Source organism: Pelobates fuscus, chromosome 6 (assembly GCF_036172605.1).
Source record: "Pelobates fuscus isolate aPelFus1 chromosome 6, aPelFus1.pri, whole genome shotgun sequence".
NCBI lineage: Eukaryota > Metazoa > Chordata > Amphibia > Anura > Pelobatidae > Pelobates > Pelobates fuscus.
Window position 1 is genome coordinate 261704632 of NC_086322.1, and position 23772 is coordinate 261728403.

Here is a 23772-nt window from a genome sequence, read left to right on the forward strand (position 1 = left end):
TGAGCTGTGTAAGAGGCCCCCCAAAAATGGAGCTGCTTCCAATTCTCCCAGAACATTGAATTTTGTGACCACAGTTGCAAACAGCCTCCAGAGATCCTGTTCAACACCAGACCAGTGGAGCCAAACTGCAGCCCATCATCATCCTCATCTAATTGTAAGTAGGCAATCTAGTATATTATTAGTGACACTAATCTATAATTTACCTCACATTAAAGGGACACTATAGCTTAATGAAGTGGTTCTGGTGTCTATAGCTGGTCCCTGCAGGCTTTTTAATGTAAACACACACTGTGTGCAGCACTGGCGTTAGTTCATATGGCAGATCATATGGGTGGGGCATTGTGATGTCACATGGGGGGGCGGCAAATTTATATTTTGTCTAGGGCGGCAAAAACCTTGCACCGGCTCTGATCCTGGGCAGGTGCACCAGTGTACTGGTGACCCACAGGAGGGGAGTGCACTGATTGCACTGCACTCTCCTTCTGCCCAGACCCGTCTTGACCGCAGTGCAAGTGCCCTCTGCCCCTAATTTACAGTGGCTCACACTCACAACAAGCAGTGCCTGGAGCCCTTTGCAGAGACGGAAACAAAGAGGTTCTGCGGCAGCTAGCCGTCCTGCAAGCATTACATTAAACAGCTGTTCCCCATGCAGCCACAGGTGGCGTTGTGCTGGGAGACTGTGATTACTCTTCACTTCCTCCCAGCCTACAGAGCAGCGCATGGGGGAGAGAGAGGAGAAGGCATGATTTAATCTTGAATAAATCCTCTAAGCAAACCTTTATAAATTTGGGGGGATCAGCTCTGTTTCCACAGTTTATTGGTGTTTACTCTGATGTCTGTATTAATATTGAGGGATGTCTAAGTAGTAACGTCAGTGTGTGTCAGCAGGGCCAGCCGTTGGGGTGGGCAAGCTGTGCGGTCACGCAGGGTGCCATGACAACAGAGGCACCCGGCGGCCAACACAGCTCACAAGTTGGGTACACCAGCATATTTAATTTAAACGATTCGCTGGTGGTCCACTGGTGCGCACCAGCAGTAGGTGCAGTCAGATCATATCCTCTCCCTCGTGGTTCCGGCGCTCAGTTAGTGAGTCAGAGCACAGGCTCAGAGATTCTCAGCCTGTGCTCTGACAACATTGAAAGTCAGAGCCGTGAAGGAGCGGGTATGGCAAAGAGCTACTGATTAGCAGAACATCAATATCCGTTATAAAACCAGGAAAAGGTGGGCATGGATGGTGAACTGATTTGGTGGCGCAATGGGCCACTTGACTGGTTTTGCCCCCCAGGCCTAAGACTGCCAGCCCTCCCCTGCCCATAGCCACACACACTTAGGCACACAATAACACACACAATTACTGGGAGGTAGAAGAGGAAGCTACAGAGTGCAGTCCCTGGTGTCTAGTGGTCGGGGAAGCAGGGACTCATTCCTGCTTCCCCATCGCTATGCATTGCAACAGCTAATAGACAGCAGGTTCCAGTGGCATTTAACTCCACACCCATTTTAATATAGGTAGGGGCATGTTTTAGGTGGTGACTTGGGTCTTGGAAATGCCTAGAAACCCAGGGGAGTTTTACTTTATAGGCCTAGGAGCCTGAGCATATCCTGAGTGCTATCATAGGGGTTATTAATGGGTGGCAATATTTTATAACACAGCCAAGGTAACTGGACATCTCTCTGGCTCTTGAAGGACCACTGAAGGCACCCAGACCATATCACCTCAGTGAAATGGTCTGGGTGCAGTAGCCCTTTAGTTTTAACCTTGCAATTTTTTAAAGTACATTAATTCTAAAAAAAATAAAAAAATGAAAGTGTAGGTACACTGAAAACAGAGATGGATCTGTTAGTCAATGAAGACCAGGAAAAGGCAGAAATTTTAAATAACTTTTTTTCTTCAGTATATATTAATGAGGATCCTATGGCAACAAACTTGCAGATAACTTGTGATTGGATAACTCGAGACAAGGTGCTACAGCTATTAAAGAAAATTAATATAAATAAAGCTCCGGGGGCCTGACGGTATCCACCCACAAGTACTTAAGGAGCTAAGTGGGGAAATAAGTGAACCTCTGTATTTAATTTTTCAAGATTCTTTTGTTTCAGGTATTGTACCGGAGGATTGGAGGAAGGCAGATGTTGTTCCTATATTTAAAAAGGGTTCAAAATCCTTGCCTGGAAATTATAGACCTGTAAGCTTAACTTCTGTGACTGGGAAATTATTTGAACGGCTATTAAGGATAATATTCAGGAATTCATTGGGAAGAACTGTGTTATTAGCAATAATCAGCATGGTTTTATGAAACATAGGTCATGTCAAACTAACCTAATTGCATTCTACGAAGAAGTACCGTATATACTCGAGTATAAGCCGACCCGAATATAAGCCGAGGCCCCTAATTTTACCCCAAAAAACTGGGAAAACTTATTGACTCGAGTATAAGACTAGGGTGGGAAATGCAGCAGCTACTGGTACATTTCTAAATAAAATTAGATCCTAAAAAAATTATATTAACTGAATATTTATTTACAGTGTGTGTATATGAATGCTGTGTGTGTGTATGCAGTGTGTGTGTGTGTATGCAGTGTGTGTATGAGTGCAGTGTGTATATAATGAATGGAGTGCAGTGTGTGTGTATGAGTGCAGTGTGTGTATAATGAATGCAGTGCAGTGTGTGTATGAGTGCAGTGTGTGTGAGTATGAGTGCAGTGTGTATGCAGTGTGTGTATAATGAATGCAGTGCAGTGTGTGTATATGAGTGCAGTGCAGTGTGTGTATATGAGTGCAGTGTGTATGTATGAGTGCAGTGTGTATGAATGCAGTGTGGTGTATGTTTGAGTGCAGTGTGTGTGTGTGTGAGTGCAGAGCATTGGTGGGGGGTGGGCATTTTATTAATTAATTATTATTTTAATATTTTTTTTAATGTTATTATTTTTTTTAGGTAACTATTTTTTTTTCTTTTATTATTAATTGTATTATTTTTTTTATGTTATTATTTTAATATTTTTTTTATTATTATTATTTGTTTTATTATTAATATTTTTCGTCCCCCCTCCCTGCTTGTTAGCTGGCCAGGGAGGGGGGCTCTCACTCCCTGGTGGTCCAGTGGATGGGCTGTAGGAGGGGGCTGTCAGGAAGCTGTTACTTACCTTCACAGCAGCTCCTGTCAGCTCCCTTCTTTCTTCTCCGGTGCGTGCAGCTCCCAGGTCAGCTCCCTCTGCAACTCTCGCGGCCGCGCGGAGCGTTGCCACGGTAACCCGTGGCAACGCTCTGACCCCGCGGCTCTCGCGAGAGTTGCAGAGGGAGCTGACCTGGGAGCTGCACGCACCGGAGAAGAAAGAAGGGAGCTGACAGGAGCTGCTGTGAAGGTAAGTAACAGCTTCCTGACAGCCCCCGGTCCTTGTCTGTATTATGGCAATGTAAATTGCCATAATACAGACAACTGACTCGAGTATAAGACGAGTGGGGTTTTTTCAGCACAAAAAATGTGCTGAAAAACTCGTCTTATACTCGAGTATATACGGTAAGTAGAAATATAGATCAGGGTGTTGCAGTGGATGTGATCTACTTGGATTTTGCCAAGGCATTTGATACGGTTCCTCACAATAGGTTAGTCTTCAAACTAAAAGAAATTGATCTAGATGAATATTCTTGTTCTTGGGTAGAACATTGGCTTAAAGATAGAGTACAACGAGTTGTCATAAATGGTAAATTTTCAAGCTGGACAAAAGTGGTAAGTGGTGTCCCTCAGGGTTCTGTTTTGGGACCGCTTCTATTAAACATATTTATAAATGATCTTGAAATGGGCATTGAAAGCAATGTTCTAGTGTTTGCAGATGACACAAAACTTTGTAAAGTAATAAAATGTGAGCAGGATATTGCCTTGCTGCAGAGGGATTTGGATAGATTGGGGGACTGGGCACTAAAATGGCAGATTAAATTTAACGTAGAAAAATGCAAAGTTATGCACTTCGGGGTTAAGAATGCACAAGCAATTTACACCCTAAATGGTAGTGAACTAGGGATAACCACACACAAGAAGGATTTGGGAATTGTTATAGACAACAAATTAGGTAGCAATATGCAATGTCAATCTGCCGTTGCTAAGGCCAGTAAGGTTTTGTCATGTATAAATAGGGGCATAAATTCTCGAGATGAAAATATAATTTTGCCTCTTTATAAATCACTGGTAAGACCACACCTTGAATATGCTGTGCAATTTTGGGCACCTGTTCTAAAGAAAGATATCATGGCACTAGAAACAGTGCAGAGACGAGCTACAACATTTATAAAAGGAATGGAGCATTTTAGTTATGAAGAAAGGTTAAAAAATTGAAATCTCTTTAGTTTGGAAAAACGGCGCCTGAGAGGGGATATGATAACATTATACAAATATATCCGGGGCCAGTACAAACCATTATCTGGAAATCTATTCATAAACAGGGCTATACATAGGACACGAGGTCACACATTTAGGCTTGAAGAAAGGAGATTTCATCTAATGCAAATAAAAGTTTTTTTTACAGTAAGAGCAATAAGGATATGGAATTCTTTGCCTGAAGAGGTGGTTTTGTCAGAGTCTATACAGATGTTTAAACTGCAATTGGATAAATACTTGCAAAAACATAACATACAGGGATATCATTTCTAATTAGTGGGGTAATAGCTGCTTGATCCAAGGAGACATCTAACTGCTATTTTGGGGTCAAGAAGGAATTTTTTCCTAGTTTGTTGCAAAATTGGAAGTGCTTCAGACTGGGTTTTTTGCCTTCTTTTGGATCAACAGCAAAAGCATATGTGAGGAAGACTGAACTTGATGGGCACAAGTCTCTTTTCAGCTATGTAACTATGTAACTATGTAACATTGATGTCTAATAGATACACCAATGTTATGATTGCAGGCTTAAACACATCTATTTGGACAGTACACGCTCTTAATTAGTGTTGCAGCAAAGTTATGCCAGTCAGTAACAGCGATTTGGGCGTAACTTTGATGCTAAATGGGGAAAAAAGAAATCCCATCAGGGTTTAGTATATTTAGCAAGTTTTTTTTCCTGGTTCTTTTGCATAGAAATATTAAATTATGCAATAGGTAGGATTATTTACCAACCTGAAAATTATGTGGAATTCACTGGGGAATTGTGAAATTGTTGAGCTGTAAGCACTATTGACTTTTTCTAATATACACATAGAAACATAGAAACATAGAATGTGACGGCAGATAAGAACCATTCGGCCCAATTTTCCAAATACTTTAATTAGCCCATGGCCTTAACTTAAATATCTTATCTCTTAATACATTCAGTTGCAGCCATTCAATTTTTACTTTTGATTTTAGATGTATTTGTTAGTCTAAGAATGTTTTTTTTATTTTAAATACAATAATAGGGCATATGAAAATGGCCCTATTAGATTTGCTAAAAATGGAGAAAACTTTTTTTGATTTTCACCATTACTTTATCTGCTACCCTGCACCTCTTTATTGGTTACAATATTATATTGTATATAAAATATGTACCTGCAGCCACACCTTCCTTCCAGCATGTTTACTCTTGACTCACGTTTCAGTTAAAATAAGACAATGGTATAAATAGAATATTGCACGCCCATGTTTGCACCAAATCCAGTGTGTCTCCATTAGTCAGACTTAACTATGTCCTCAAATGACTTCATATTCATGTAAACAACCTGGCATTTTCACAGCATAACTCAGTCCAAGGCATTGTTACAAAGGTGGAAAATGTGCACATTTTAATACAGGGTTATTCGCAAGAATTCAAAGTGAATTTCAAATTGAAGGCCAGAGGTGTTGAATGGAAAGCGCAGCTGACTTAGAGAATGTTTCCGGTTCGGGTTATTTTGACCTTAAATTTGAAATTCACTCTGTATTCTTACTTTAGTGAATAAGCCTAATCTCCTATCTTCCAGCCTAAATGCGTGATCTTGTGTCCTCCGTGCAGCACATAGGAATATGGAAGACTCACAGATGCCTTATGATGTTTAGGCACTGATCAACGCGGCGGGTCGCTGCATCAGTGGAGAAGGCTTTAGCTAAGGCGTTACTTGTTAATCAGGACACTACTTAAGGGTCATCTAAACACTCTCAACTGAGAGGAGTGTCAGACGACTCAGACTCCTCTTCAAAGAACCAAAGATGCCCGACGAAATACCATTGGAAGGGCGAAGGGTCCAAGTCAAAGCCTTCGAAAGCCTTAAAAAGGGAAATCGGGCACGACCAGTGATCCTAACGACTGAAAACACCTTCTCAGGTGAGGAACACAATGTTCCCTCCTCACTATCAGTTCTTAATGAATGGCAAGCTGTGGACTCCCGTTCAGAGTATGGAACATGGGGCCCTTGGGTGATTGGGCGCGCATTGGGACGTGATCCCACTCAGAATACTATCACGGATAGTGGGCCTACTATCCTCCTCCATCCAGATGATTTTCCAAGGTGCAATGCCTGATAGATTGTTTCCTCAGGAAAAATCCCACTTACGACCAACCCCATGACAGAGGAAGTACGGTTAGAACTTTGATGGTGGCTCAAATGTTTGCAGGATTGGAATGGCAAAGCCATCTTTGGCAAACATACAGATTTTGTCCTGGAATTGGATGCCAGTCGATTGGGCTGGGGTGCCACCGATGGGCTGACAGCCACGGGAGGAGTCTGGACGACAAAATAACTCGCCCTACACATCAATTGCCTGGAATTATTGGCCAGTGCCTTTGCTATTTGAAGCTTAGCGAAAGGGAGGTCCAATTGCTATATCCTACTACGCATGAACAATATCTCCGTAGTTCGATACATCAACCACTTAGGTGGCACTCACTCTCAGACAGTGGCAGAACTCACAAAAGAAATCTGCGACTATTGCGTCCCACGCAATATCACATTGATGGCTGAACATTTGCCAGGAGAAACCAACCTGACGGCAGACTGGTTCTCCCGACACTGGCAAGACAGCAGCAATTGGCATCTAGATCCGCACATATTTGCAATGCTGAATAGGTTGAGGGTTCAGAATTGACCTCTTTGCGTCTCGCACTAACCGTCAACTACCAATTTTCTACAGTTGGTTGTCAGACCCAAAGGGTTCAGCAGTATATGCATTCCTGCAGAACTGGTCAACCAAAGGGGTTTATGCATTCCCACCATTCACAATGATTGCAAGAGTAATTCATCACATCAGATTGCAGGAAGTGGCGACTGGCGATTCTCCTGGTGACCCCCCAGGGGCCAGCTCAACCCTGATTCCCGGATCTCCTAGCACTGCTATTGCCGGACGATCCGATTATGCTCACGGACCCCTTGGGGAACCCTCACCCAATGCTACAAGAAGGACATCTCTCTTTAGTAGCTTGGAGTCTTTCAGGGGTGCTTGGTGTACCGACAACCTATCGTTAACAGCTAGAGATATCCTCTGGGACTCATGGGCTCCAGGAACGAGGAAATGTTATCTCTCGGCTTGGAGTTTATGGACCAATTGGTGTGGGGGACGGAATATTGATCCCTTTACAGCCACTATATCCTACATATTGAACTTTATGGCATTCCTGTTTTCGAAAGGTAAGTCTTACTGGATCATTAACGTGGTGCGTTCTGCGATTTCAGCGGCTCACATCCCAATCCAAGGGAAACTGATAGGTCAGAATCCCTTTGTTTGTAGACTGCTTTGGGGCATTCGGTTACGGAGACCCCCGGCCCTGAAATATTCCTCCCTTTGGGATGTAGCTTAGTTCCTAGTTTCGTAAAGGAGCGGCCGTCCAAATTGTCCTTACGACAATTGATGGCGAAGTTTGCCCTCCTTTTGCGTGTGGTATCTTTCTGTTCGGATTTCAGATGTTCGGGCTTTTGACATGCACGCCTTCTCCTTTTCTCCAAAAGGGGTCACTTTTCGGGTGTCTCAACATACAAAGTTGCATTCCTCAGCAAGTTTTTGTTTGTTTTTTTCTGTCAGAACCCCAACTTTGTGTGGTCCAGACATTACACGCCTACATGACTACAGCTATGCTACGGTCTACTTCATCCCGACAATAGTTGGTGTTTTATGTTAGGCCACATGGCCCGGTATCGGTTACCACATTGTCCTGATAGGTACGATGGCTTTTATCTCTTGCCAGGATTGACTCTTCTTTCGGTGCACACACGGATCAGGGTGCGGTGGTCTCTTCCGTCTTCATGGCGGAGGCCTCCTTATCAGACATATTGTTTGTGGCGGACTGGTCACGGGCCACCTTTTGGACATTTTACTTCCGCCTGTCTTCTCATGCCGCTTTCTCCCTATTGTCTTAGCATTAAAACTGCAAAATATAAAGCCTCCTGTCATGTGATAAAATTGAAGATTATGCTAGCTTTAGTGTACTAATAATCTTAATTTTAATAATGACAGGAGGCGAGTATTTTCCTCCCCCATTTACTTTTCCCTTCCCTGGGGTTGTTCTTTACTATGTACATGGTATATATTTACACAATGCCTTAGGCTAAATAGTATTTTGTGTATGACGCTTATATATCTAGGTCATCATTACTTGTAGTAGTTTAAATTGTCTTTCATGTCAATGGTTTCTAGTATTGTTCACGTTTCATATCACTAAAACCTTCTCGGTCTCTTTGAACTTAATGCATCACAGTAATTCCTTCTGAGTCAAGCATCCACAGTCTACTCGCGGTTCACAGTTCCAATGGATTTTACATTGGTTTCTTCATTGTTTCTTGAAGTTTTGGACTATTTTCCTATTCTTTATGTTTTCTGAATTTACCTTGTGACTTGTGATGTCGCTCTTATCAAGAGGACGTGCCTCAGTGGGAGGAGCATGTTATACTATCCACCTGTATCTGATTGGTTCCTTTCTCTATGTGTTCTTTGCTGCTATGGGGTAGTAAAGGAAGCTAATGCAAAATACTTGCCTCCTGTCATTATTAAAATTAAGAATATTGGGGGCGTGGCTTGGAGGTCCGCGAACATGGCTGCCTAAACCGTGAGCTCCCCGTCGGCCTAGCACTAAACCTCACCGACCGCACAGCCAAACGCTCGTAATGGGGAAGACTCACCGCACATCGAATGCCCAAAGACCCGCGGACACCCTGAAAAGTGCTCCGAACCCCTCCATGAAGCAATACCTCGTGGCACAGGCGGACCCGGACCACCAGGCCTCAACTGACTCCACGGCCTCGGGCTCTCCCCGCCCACGGTCCCCACAAGGAGAGCATGCACCAACAAACTCCCAATCCTTCACCCCTGAACTGATGTCCATACTCCAGCAATTACCCACGAAAGCAGACCTGAAACAGGCTAATGCTGAACTCCACACCTCCATCACTACAGAGCTCCATGCACTGCGAGAGGAGATACAGGGCCTCAGCCAGAGAGTGGCCCAGCTCGAGGCAGACAGTGACCACATGTCTGCATCTCAGGCAGCAAACACTGACATGCTGCAGTCTCATACGAAGGTACTACAGCAAATGGCACTGCATATTGAGGACTTAGATAACAGGGGTAGGAGACAGAACATCCGCATCAGGGGGGTACCTGAGGGGTTGGACAAGAACACCCCTATTCAAGCCACCTTGTCGGATCTATTTAACAGACTGCTGGCCCGTCCGCTACAAACGCCTATAGGCTTTGTACGTGCACACCGCGCACTTAGGCCCCAGGGACCCCCTGAAGGCCCTTCCCGCGACATCATCTGCTGTCTGGAGAGCTTTCCCCTGAAAGAGGAGATCCTTCGCAAAGCCAGAACCGCAGAAAAAATCCTGTTAGAAGGTTCGGAGATCCACCTGTTCCCCGATCTATCTCCAGCAACCCTGGCATACAGAAGAGCAATGAAGCCCCTAACCAGGCAGCTACAAACCGCCCAGCTGCGGTACCGCTGGTGTTTTCCCACAGGACTGCAAGTGGCGACTCCTAACGGCCCCTTCATGGTCCTAGGGGAAGAAGATACCCAGGCTCTCCAGAAGGAGCTACACCTGCCACCGGAGACACTACCCTGGCCGAACCCGCTGAACTTTTACACCTTCACCCCCCGACCACAAGGCCTGGGTCCCCGACCCCAGAGACTGAGGCCACCTCGCACACAGACGACTAGACCAGTGGGGATGCCCAACTGAAAGCTGCCATGCCTGCTCGAAGTCTAGACCTTGGAACTGTTACTCTGATACCATAGGCATGTCACGAACTCTGGACTTTACACTGGGGTACCCCTGTGGCCCCACCACTAAATGGACACTGCCGTGACTTCTCGACACAGCAAGTATTGCTAGAGCTGAGGCTCCAGATAAGGGGGAGGGAGGGCATACAAGGAAACACCTAAGTATATGGGGGGGCTAACCGGGGGGGGGGGGAGGGGGGGTTACTATTAACCATCTTTATTATTGTGGGCGAGAGTCGCATGAGAGGCCTTATGCCCATGTGGAAAATAAATGTGCCCCAACCGCCCGATGGTTAGACCCCACAACACCAACTTCCAGACACACGCCACCGAGACCAGATCACACCCACAGGGGTGAGGGTAAGCGGAGAGAGGGTGGGAATTGCCATTAGGGTGATGAGAGATTGGGAGGGAATGGAGATGTGGGTGGGGGGGAGGGTCCCGTGACAGGCCACTAGGTGACCTACACGGTGAAGGTACAAATGGGACCCATGTTAAATTGTTGAATTGTTTATTCCCTATGGCTGATATCCTTGTTGAAGTTATTACTGTTCTTTTAAGGTGAGGTTGATAACTATGTTTCATTCCTTAATAGATAGTGCCGTAAGCCGGGGAGACGGAAGGTCCTGACTGGGTGGAGCCCCGAGAGGCCATAGTGGTCAGCGACGACCGATTAGCGAGCGCACTTGGTCCCCTGGGCCCGGCCCACTTGGGAATTCCGGGACTCCTTCGACTGCCCTACTGGAGTGAGCGACAAAAATCAGGTGAGCGGTTCCCCTCCGCCCGTTAACGGCCGGAGGGGCCCCAGCCCCCCGACGCTCTTTTCCAACGCCGCTGTTTACAGCGACTGTATATATTCTACCCCTGACCCTTCCCACCCCTACTACCCCACACTTCCCTATACCCCCCTTACCCCGTCCAAGCACTTGACCGCCGGACGGACGAGACTGCATATCTATACCTGACTGACAGGGATCGACCATGTCCACTGCCCCAGCCCCCATAACGGTTCTCTCCCTCAATGCTAGAGGTTTAAACAAACCCGAGAAAAGATCGGGAGCCTTGAGAGATTTCCTCTCCCATAAGGCATCCATAGTGTTTCTACAAGAGACACATTTCAGACTGGGATCACGACCAACACTGACCAACCAGCACTACCCCATCGGGTACTACAGTGACTTCCAAGGTGGGAAATCAAGGGGGACGGCAATACTGCTCCACAAACGCATTCCGTTTAAAGAAAAGGGGGTGCTGACCGACCCAGAGGGACGATACACTTTTATAAAGGGGGAGATAGCAGGCTCCATGTACACTTTTGCCAACATCTACGCCCCAAATTGTAGACAATATCGCTTCTTGGCCCGGACACTCCGCACCCTTAGGAGTTTCACAGAGGGAGTACAGGTGCTGGGGGGAGACCTTAACGTGGCTCTGGATCCCAAATGGGACTCCTCCCTGGGCCGCTCTCACGTCCCCACCCAACATCTCACAGCAATCAGAGCCCTTTTGGCGAGAGAAAGGCTCGTGGACTGCTGGAGAGCCCTGCATCCCGATGAAAGGGATTACACTTTTTACTCACATCCCCATAACTCCTACACCCGAATCGACTACCTCTTCATGCCACAATACTACCTACCGCTGGCACTTCGGGCTGACCAGGGCACTGCTACATGGTCAGACCATGCACCGGTGTCGGTCACCCTGAAGTCCCCGCTATTCAGACCCACGATCTCCAAATGGAGGTTGAATGAGGCCCTACTAGCCAAGCCAGAACTAACGGCCGACATAGAAACCACACTGCAAGAATACTTCACACACAATGGAAATCAAACGTCCCCCACCATACGTTGGGAGGCACACAAAAGCGTTGTTAGGGGACATTTCATACAAAAAGGCACACTTCTCAAGAGACAGAGGGAGGCCCGCATGGCCTCAATACTAGCGGACATACACCACCTGGACACACTCAATAAACGTCTACAACTCCCCACGCACCAGGCAACACTGCTTACTCTACGGAGAGAACTGACAACACTCCTACACTCCCAATACCACAGGGACGCATTGCGCAACAGGGCTTTCTTCCACGTAAATGGCAACAAGAGTGGGAAACTGTTAGCACGCATGCTCAATAAAAAGAGACAAGACACTTACATAGACCGCATCCGGGACAAGGGGGGAACCCTACACAGACACCCCGCTAAGATACAGGAGATCATTAGGGCATACTACCAGGAACTTTACGCGATTCCGCGACCGCACACGGACTCACACTCCCACAGACTCAGGGACTCCATAGACGAATACCTCTCGGCCCATACAATCCCCTCCCTACCAACAGACATAACGGATCAGCTGGACGAACCCATTACCCCTGAGGAACTTGCGCTTGCGATCAAGAGCTCTAAGCCCGGGAGGAGCCCAGGCCCCGATGGATTGCCCCTAAAATACTATAAGAGATTTGCAGACATACTGTACCCCCCGTTAGTGGACATGTTTAATGCAATCAGAGAGGGACACGACCTCCCCGAGCAGGCACTCACCGCACACATCACTATCATCCCTAAGGAGGGAAAGGACCGGGAGCACTGCGGGAGCTACCGGCCTATCTCCCTTATCAACACAGATCTTAAACTTCTCGCAAAGGTCCTGGCGACCAGGCTCCAAACACATGTGCCCAATCTGGTGCACGCGGACCAGGTGGGGTTCGTGCTGGGTCGGGAGGCCCAGGATAACACCATTAGGGCCCTCACGCTTATGCACAGGACATCTGGAACGGACTCGGGCCTTCTCCTGCTCTCTACAGACGCGGAGAAGGCCTTTGACAGGGTCAACTGGGAATATATGTTCCGGACGCTGACACATATGGGCCTGGGACCGCACCTCCGGGGATGGATTGGAGCCCTTTACTCCAAGCCAGCCGCGCACGTGCTGGTCAACGGGGCACTAACAGAGGCCTTTCCGATACACAATGGCACACGCCAGGGCTGCCCCCTCTCCCCGTTACTATTTGTGCTGGCCCTGGAGCCATTCTTAAACACCATCAGATGCCACCCTGACATCACCGGCCTCCATACAGGAGATACACACCACAAAATAGCCGCATATGCGGACGACCTGCTATTCTTTATTACCAACCCTGAGGTTTCCCTACCCAACCTAGTACAGGCATTCCGGGCATATGGGTCCCTCTCGGGCTTGAAAATTAACTTTTCCAAATCGTATGTACTAAATATCAATGTACCCGCGCATAGAGCTGACCACCTGCGTAGGAGTCACAACTTCCAATGGGCTTCAGACAAGATACGTTACCTAGGCACCTGGCTGACAGTACACACGACAAATTTATACGCTGCCAACTTCGCCCCCCTGCTGACCCAGTTTCGGAAGGAGATGAGGGAGTGGGCCTATCCCCATATATCCTGGCTAGGCAGGGTGCAAGTAGTAAAGATGAACTTCTTACCGAGACTGCTGTACCTTATCCAGGCACTACCTATGGTGATCCCCACCTCCTTTTTCACGGCACTCCGAGGGGCACTGGGGACCTACGTTTGGGACGGGAGGAGACCCAGACTTAAATATACCTTACTAACACAACCCAAAGACAAGGGCGGACTTGCTTTACCAGACTTTGCCCTATACTACAGAGCGTGTCACCTGCAACGTGTGGTAGAGTGGTCCAAACCGGGGGTTCACAAACTCTGGAAAATAGCAGAGGAATGCGACGCGGGCATACCAGCCGCCCTCCTTCCGTGGCTCCCCGCAAGGGGGTCAGGGAAGGAAACACGATACTCGGTTTACACTAAAGCGACACTGACGGTGTGGCGAGGCAGTATCGGACGACATGCCCTCTCCACATACCCATCCCCACTACTACCCCTAGTTCATAACCCAGACTTCCAACCGGGCTTAGACCCGAGGGCCTTCAGGGCACTAGTGAACGACCCCATGCCCCGCCTACGACACATTTGCACTAGACGAGGGATGAAAAGCCTGACAGAAATGTGTGGGGAGACTTCCGAACCCTTCCTAACGCGTTTTAAATATGAACAGTTGCGTAATTTCGTAAAGTTACTCCCACAAGGCCAGGCACTCGGCAGAGATCTCACGGTCTTTGAACGACTATGCTCTGACCCGGACCCCTTACCACACGGGGTATCGCACCTGTACTCCCTTCTCCAGTCGCACACACCAACTACACCTCCGAACTTCATGGGCAAATGGGAGGAATCCCTGAAACGCACCTTTAGCGCCCCGGAATGGGAGAAGATGTGCAATATCATACACCACTGCTCCATATTCAGCAAGAGCCAAGAGACTGCCTATAAACTGCTCACACGCTGGTATCGCACTCCGGCCACAGCACACCACATAGACACAAATGCATCTCGCCTCTGCTGGAGGTGCGAAAAGGAAATAGGCACACTTAGACATCTCTGGTGGGACTGCGATCTGATACAACCCTTCTGGCACACAATTCACGCTATCATTGCCCGCTTTTCGGACAATCCCCCACCATATGAACCAGCAGCCATGCTGCTCCACCACACAAATGTCCCCACATCCAAATATAAAAAATCACTTACGATCCGGATCATAAATATAGCTAAGCAGACGATCCCAAGGTACTGGAAGACTAAGGAGACCCCGTCCTTACCCCTCTGGTTTGCCCAAATGGAAGACCTCAGAGCCATAGAGGAACTCACTATGTACGCGGCTGGTCCGCAACAACAAACATACCTAGACATCTGGACGCAGTGGATACTGACGACAGCGAAACCAGAATTCCAGACGATACTGACGACCCTAGCACCTACAGGCCCAAGACCGACTGACACAGAGACGACATACTAACCCTATTCCTCCTTCCTTATCCAACCCACCCCCCCCTTCCCCGACTCCCGTCCCAGTTGATACGCACCGACCAGGAAGGTGCGGAGCCCTAACCATGTACTGAAGGCCCAAGTAGGCCGGTTACCCGACAGGGACAGGGTGAGGATACAAAAGAGTGTGACTATTCTCGTGTGACACTCCTGGACCTTCCGGGGTCCATAAGACCCGAAATGTACGTTACAGGTTAGAACCCGTCCTAATTTCTGACACAGTTGTAATTGGAAGACTTCATCTGAACCCGGTCCCTTAGACAGGACCACTTAATATGGTTAAGGACCTGCGAGTCCGATGCTGTTACGGGCCTGCGCGCCCAACCTCGTAAGTTTGCTGCAACACCTTATACTTTCTTATGCTCAGACACATGTTGTGTCCTAAACGAACGTTTTATATGCAACTGGAGACCTGCGAGTCTCATTTTGACCCGTTTGACAATAAAAATTATATTTACAAAAAATAAAATAAAATTAAGAATATTAGTACAGCTAGTATAATCTTCAATTTGTTGTCTATAACAATTCCCAAATCCTTGTGTGGTTATCCCTAATTCACTACCATTTATGCTGTAAGTTGCTTGTGCATTCTTTACCCTGAAGTTCATAACTTTGTTTTGTTTTCTGCATTAAATTTAATCGGCCATTTTAGTGCCCAGTCCCCCAGTCTATCTAAATCCCTCTGCAGCAAAGTAATATCCTGCTCACATTGTATTACTTTACAGAGTTTTGTGTCATCTGCAAACACCGAAACATGACTTTATTGTGACATATAAATAATTGGCAGGATAAAGCAAAACTTTCAATGTCAACTTAAACCATAGCAATCAAACCAGCTAGTATGGAGCAGAGCCAGCAGACTGTCCAGATGTAAGACAGGGCATTTGAAGGGTTCTCTGTCTATAACAATCGTGCAGGGTTGACAAATGCTTCACCTGTGTGGCAAATATCCATATAGATATGTAACGCTAAAATGCAAAGCAGTGTAATCCAACTGATATATTGGATAAGATTAGTGTCTGGTAATAGAAAGGTTAGACAAACGTATGAGCTCAGTTTACATTGCTTGTATAATTTGTAAGAAACTATCGCTGTTAGTAACAGATTTTCAAGGGCAATAGATGCTACCGCATCCTTTTCTTGCCAGATAAGCGCTAACAAAGGGTATGTGTATTATATTGTGAGAAATGGTAGAAAAGGGAGATAGCTCACATTCCTTTGTTTGTAACTGATAACTAAATATGCAAAGTTTTTAAGCTCTGTGAATCAGAATCAGTTTGGACTGCTTCTCTCTCTATTGCAATAAAGACATAATCCTATACTTCTACAGCTCTGTCCTCTGACTGGTTAATTGGAAAAGGCTTTTTCAGAAGGTGTTGGCTATTTGGCTAGGTGTTTTGCTTTAGCGCAGGACTTCTCTTTTTGTATTTGTATTTACTTTGTATCACACAGCCTGGTTACAATGCTGCTACCCATCCCATGTGTTCCCTATTAAGGGTTAATAAGTAAAGGGGTGTATATAAAAAATGCCCCTTTCTGTCTCATTGGAGATGTCTTTGCCGGAGGCTCAGGGGGGCGGGCTGAGGGGTCAGTGTTGGGACCCGCTTGGGGGGGGTCTGCCTTGGCGTTGGCGGGCGGGCATCCCTCCGGTGGCCATTGGAGCAACTAAATGACCTCCATTTGTCTAAATATACATAGGGATTAAGGAAAAAGCGCAAGTAACATTTTCTTTTCTTTGGTTTTTACTATATATTGGGGCTGATGTGTGTTGTAGTCCTTGCTGCTTTAGCGCAGGACTTCTCTTTTTGTATTTGGCTAACAACTACAATCAAGCATCATGATGTCCCCCCGTCCACCGTCCCCCGTCCCCCCTACCCCCTTCCCTTAATAACTGGCTGCTTGGAATTAGTATTATTTAAAGTTGTACTCCAAGCACCATAAAAGTCCACTATAGTGGTTATGGTGCCAGAAGTGCCCTGGTGCCATTCTAGTGCAATCTATCAAACTCTTTTTTAATACTAATTGACATTTACCTGGGTCCTACCAGGCGCTTACGCCAGCAACATACTGTACACGGTGTTTCCAATGCTGTTGGTAACTTTTACTTGGTACGTTTAATAAAGTGGCTGTTGTTAACATTTGCAAGTTTTCGTACTACAAAAATGGCATTGCCATTAGCAATTTGTAATTCCTGGATGTAAAGAGTGTTAATGGCTTCCACGTATGCGAGACATCTACTTACTAGACCTCTGCTTACGTAAGGATTTTAGTCCTTGCCGCTAAATTGTTTTGTTATCTCTCCTGGAACAACATTTTTCTTGCCTCTGCTTTGTAGAAAAGGGCAAAATCAACAGCACAACTGCTAAATCTCTACATCTTAAGGGAAAAAAAGAAATGTTAGCTATATGTCATCACATTGAAGCCCGATACCTATAACAGTCATCAATAATAAGAAAGAAAAAGCCAGAGACACGAGTTAAAGGGACCCTATAGTCACCAGAACAACTACAGCTTATTGAATTTGTTCTGGTGAGGCTTTTTGCTGTAAACACTGTCTTTTCAGAGAAAATGCAGTGTTTACATTACAGCCTAGTGATAACTTCACTGGCCACTCCTCAGATGACTGTTAGAGATCCTTCCTGGGTCATGGCTGCTTAAAATACATCCAAACATTCAGTGTCTCCTCCCTCTGGATGCAGACACTGAACTTTCCTCATAGAGATTCATTGACTCAATTCATCTCTATGAGGAGATGCTGATTGGCCAGGGCTGTGTTTGAATCATGCTGGCTCTGCCCCTGTTCTGCATCTTTGTCAGTCTCAGCCAAACCTATGGGGAAGCATTGTGATTGGATCAGGCTACCACTTCTGATGATGTCAGCAGGGAGTGGGCAAGTCAAAAGGAAACAGTGACAAAGCAAGCAGCTCCAGACTTGAATACTAGTAAGATTTTACTATATTTAGGGAGGCATGACGGGACCCAGATGGCTAGATGGTGGTTTTAACTCTATAGGGTCAGGAATACATGTTTGTGTTCCTGATCATATAGTGCTCCTTTAAATACTATATTAAAGGAACACTATAGCATTAGTAATACAAATGTATATTTCTAATGCTATAGTACCCTAGTTAGCTTTTCTCCCTTGCAGTGGTAGTCTCTGGCAGCAGTTCCTCCTCTTTGGCTAAGATCACTGAGAATCATTAAGTGAATATCGACGTAGATTGGGACCTTACCACTCACTGTAGTTGTTAATCGGGATGTGCCCGGGCGGCTGGTCATCAATGTGCATTTGGCGGTATCTCTGTTCGTGGGACAGGTTTCCCCTGCTTTTCCAATCCATACCCTTGGCAAAATCTATTTTTTTTTTTCTTGAGAATGTGCACCGAGTTTAGGCTTCTCAATTTGGAATTGGCTAGCTGATATTACTCCCTAAGTGTGTTTGCTAATAAATGTAATTGTAGGCCCTTATTCTTTGTCCTATCTACAAAGGCCCATAAATATCTTCTTTTATTTGTATATACAGAAATGTGTAAGCGCTTAGTAGATAAACTCCCAATATTTTGGAGTATTGTTAAAATTATATTAATTCGTTTTCAGAGTCCATATTTTTTCGTCTATATACTAAGAGATAGGTTGTGTATGGGAATAGAGTCAGATATCAAGTCTCCTATTTACACTGTATCAGATATAAACAATGTTTCCTCTGTATCCAATGTATCTTACAAGATACAAGAAAGAAACTTATAGTGTAATACTGTAAATGTATTATTACAAAGCTCCTTTCCCCTTAGTGGAACTCTTACACAATATATATGTGGTTGTTATCTCAAATCTCCAATAACCACAAAAAAAAAAACATGTATCACATAACAGGACACAGTAGTGTTCTAGGTTGTAGGTTACCACTCTGTCGATCCACTCTGTAATCAGTCTCCTCACGGAAGCCAAAATATGTGGACCAGTGATCGGTAGAATGCTGAAGCCACACACCCCTGCACAAGTGTAGGGAAGCTGGAGGTTAAACAGCCGCTCTCTTAAATCAAAGCGTTTCGCCCTTCCACTTGGGGATTTTTCAAGATCTTGAAAGGGCAAAATGCATTCAATGGTGTGCAGAAGTCACTTCCTTTATTGAAAATTCTGTTTAATATAGTTCAATTTATAATGCAGGAGATAATAACCTTTAATGTAAGCTAACATCTGCTTAAAAACGAAACCATTTTGTTTTCATGCAGGCTGTGTCAGTCACAAACAAGAGGGATTTAACTCCTAATTAAGCAGTAGGACTTCAGAGGCATGATCTATACACCAAAACTGCTTCATTAAGCTAAAGTATCTTAAAGTCTTATGCTTAACCCCTTAAGGACACATGACATGTGTGACATGTCATGATTCCCTTTTATTCCAGACGTTTGGACCTTAAGGGGTTAAAGGAACACTATAGTCACCTAAATTACTTTAGCTAAATAAAGCCGTTTTAGTGTATAGATCATTCTGAAATTTCACTGCTCAATTCACTGTAATTTAGGAGTTAAATCACTTTGCTTCTGTTTATGCAGCCCTAGCCACACCTCCCCTGGCTATGATTGACAGAGCCTGCATGGAAAAAAAAAACTGGTTTCACTTTCAAACAGATGTAATTTACCTTAAATAATTGTATCTCAATCTCTAAATTGAACTTTAATCACATACTGGAGGCTCTTGTAGGGTCTAGCAAGCTATTAACAAAGCAGGGGATAAGAAAATCTTAATTAAACAGAACTTGCAATAAAGAAAGCCTAAATAGGGCTCTCTTTACAGGAAGTGTTTATGGAAGGCTGTGCAAGTCACATGCAGGGAGGTGTGACTAGGGTTCATAAACAAAGGGATTTAACTCCTAAATGGCAGAGGATTGAGCAGTGAGGCTGCAGGGACCTGTTCTGTACACTAAAACTGCTTCATTAAGCTAAAGTTGTTCAGGTGACTATAGTGTCCCTTTAAAATGTGGCTTACTTTGCTGATCTGCTATTGTTTTGTACAATACCACAATTAAAACACAGATTGACAAAAATCACACTGCAATACACTGTTATGTGCAAATGAAGATGATTGGAAAGCAATATACATTTAACTAAATTGTTCATTTATACCTAACCAGGCCTTAACACAATCGATTATTGTAATAAAGCAATATCATTTTATTGGATACAGCGTCGAACCATACTTAGGGATCATATATCAACATAGTTATGGTTACATAATAATTTAGGTTAAAAAGAAAAAAAGTCCACCAATTTGTTATGCTGCTGATCCAAAGGAAAGAGAAAAACCTAATTTGAAGCAATGGCCAATAGTGCCACAAAATGGGAAAACAATCTTCTTGACTCCATAGTGGAACATTGGCTCTTTGTTTGGTCCCAGGAAGAGCAAGAGGCAGCTGATATAAGGTCATTGAAAGTTAGTATGTTACGGCTGTAAACATAACTGCCATATACAGATGTGCTCATAAGTTTGCATACCTTGGCATAAATTGTGAAATTTTCACATTGATTTTGAAAATATGACTGATCATGCAAAAAAATGTATTTTATTGAAGGATAGTGATCCTATGAAGCCATTTATTATCACATAATCAATGCGTTTGTTAGCTCTCACGTGAATGCACTGAGCAGGGTAGATACTGAGCCATGGGGAGCAGAAAAGAACTGTCAAAAGACCTGCATAACAGGTAATGGAACTTTATAAAGATGGAAAATGATATAAAAAGATATCCAAAGCCTTAAAAATGCCAGTCAGTACTGTTCAATCACTTATTAAGAAGTGGAAAATGTGGGGATCTCCTGATACCAAGCCAAGGTCAGGTAGACCAAGAAAGATTTCAGCCACAACTGCCAGAAGAATTGTTCATGTTACAAAGAAAAACACACAGGTAACCTTAGGAAGAATACAGGCTGCTCTGGAAAAAGACGCTGTGGTTGTTTTAAGGATCACAATACGACAATACTTGAACAAATATGAGCTGCATTGTTGAGTGGCTAGAAAAAAAGCCTCTACTGTGCCAATACCACAAAAAGCCCAGTAACAATATGCCAGACAACACCTTGACACAGTGGCGGATCCGGGGGGGGGGGGGGGGGGGGGGGGGGGGGCTGGCACCTCACCACCACTGGGACCACCAGGGAATCCCCATTGGACCACCAGGGATCTAGAAATTTCCCCCCTCCTCCCTCATTAAAGGTAAGAAGGGAGGGGGGACATAAAGTATATTTATTTTAATTAAATAAATAACAAAAAAACATATTATTAAAAAAGCCCCCCCTATCCTTCTTATCACACACACACATTGCTCCTGCCCCCCATACACACACTGCCCCATATACACACACATTGCCCCTGCCCCCCATACACACACATTGCCCCTGGCCCCCATACACACACTGCCCCATATACACACACATTGCCCCTGCCCCCCCATACACACACTGCCCCCATATACACACACATTGCCCCTGCCCCCATATATACACACATTGCCCCCATACACACACTGCCCCCCCCACACACACACTGCCCCACATACACACACTGGCCCCCATACACACATTGCCCCCACACACATAAACTGCCCCCATACACATACTTTGCCCCCCATACACACACACTGCCCCCATACACACACTGCCCCCCATACACACACACTGCCCCCCATACACACACACTGCCCCCCATACACACACTGCCCCCCATAAACACATTGCCCCCATATACACACTGCCCCCATACACATACATTGCCCCACACATAGCCCTACACATACACTGCCCCCCATACACACATACACTGCAATACACACACACACACTGTAACTGTCACACACACATACTGACCCACACACACACTGCACCCCTGACATATACTGCCGCCCTCACTTACACACTGCAACCTTCACACACACACACACACTGCACCCCTCACACATCTCATCACTCACACATACCACTGCTCATCTGCCCTACTACAGCCCCATTTCCCAGCGGACCTCAGGTAAGTTGTCAAACTGTTTTTTGTTTGACTACTTACTCTGGGAGGGGGTCTCAGCACTATTGGCACAATAACCACTACACTGAGCTGTAGTGGTTATTGTGTCTGGATTATTTATTTAAATAATCTACAAGTGCCCCTCCTGAGATCAGGCTCTGGATCCGCCACTGCCTTGACACGCCTCATAGCTTCTGGCACACTGTAATTTTGAGTGACAATACCAAAATAGAGCTTTATGATCCCAACAATAAGCGCTATGTTTGGAGAGGGGTCCACAAGGCCTATAGTGAAAAGAATACCATCCCCACTGTCAAGCATGGTGTTGGCTCACTGATGTTTTGAGGGCATGTGAGTTCTAAAGGCACGGGGAAACGTGTGAAAATTGATGGCAAGATGAATGCAGCATGTTATCAGAGAATACTGGCAGACAATTTGCATTCTTCTGCACGAAGGCTGCGCATGGGATGCTATTGGACTTTCCAGCATAACAATGATTCTAAGCACAAGGCCAAGTTGACCCTCCAGTGGTTACAGCAGAAAAAGGTGAAGGTTCTGGAGTGGTCATCACAGTCTCCTGACCTTAATATCATTGAGACACTCTGGGGAGATCTCGAACGTGCGGTTCATGCAAGACGACCAAAGACTTTGCATGACATGCCTAGGGGCATTTTGCAGTTCGGGCACTTGGAGCCCTATAGATGTGTAAGTGGTTCTGGTGGCAGTCAGGGCACTGGGAGCCCTTTAGATGTGTAAGTGGTTGTGGTGGCAGTTCTGGCACAGGAAGCCCCCTGCCCATTACCAGTCTAAAGGGCTCCCAGTGCCCTGACTGCCACCACAACCACTTACAAATCTAATCTGGAGGATGGAGATGCGGCATGTCATCATTCTAGGGGTATAGATCGCATCCGGATCTCAGATGGAGTCCTACTTCCTATTTATTGTTGGTGAAAGCTGATATTTGATATGCATATTGTATAGGTTCTCTCTGTAATGCTATGAGTGAGTAAAAACATTTCATTTTAAGACTTGAGCATGGACTCACTAAAGGACAAGCTATTGAGTTTTTTTTTGTTTTAGTTTTTTTTTTCCATTCTTAGATTTCTCATAATCTCTGTTTTTTATTTCATGAACCTCCATCAGCTCTTTTGGGTCCAAGCACCACCATTAATGGTCTCCCTGTGTCCTTACACCACCATCACTTGAGATCATTCCTATTCACAGTGGGAATAATGCACAGGAATATCATGACGTCCACCTGATGATATTCCATAGCTTGCTTCTAGGTCCATATTTTGCTTCCCTTCCCCTCCTGATAAAGTAGTACTTTATGCTCAGCCTGAGGTGTCAGAGTTTCCATGGTTTCCTTTGGGGCCGGTTTCCTGTTAGAACCCTTTACTAATTGTCACCAGTTTAGAGTTTAGACAACTGGTGAAATAGCTCGTGTTGACATTTGCAACTTGATGTTTCATTATTATGAGATTAGTTCAATAATTCTGAATAATTTCATGATGTAATTTAACATTGGTGAAAATAAAACGTGTTGTTTCTGAATGAATTTAAATCACAATTATCAATTTGTTACTCACTTCAACACATAAATATCCAAAATTCTATTTGATCCTCAGATTTTACGAGTAATACTTACATATCGTTTGTTTGTGATGGAATTTAGTGGTATGCATTCATGTTTTTCTTAGGTATCTTTGATATAATGTACATGCTTAGT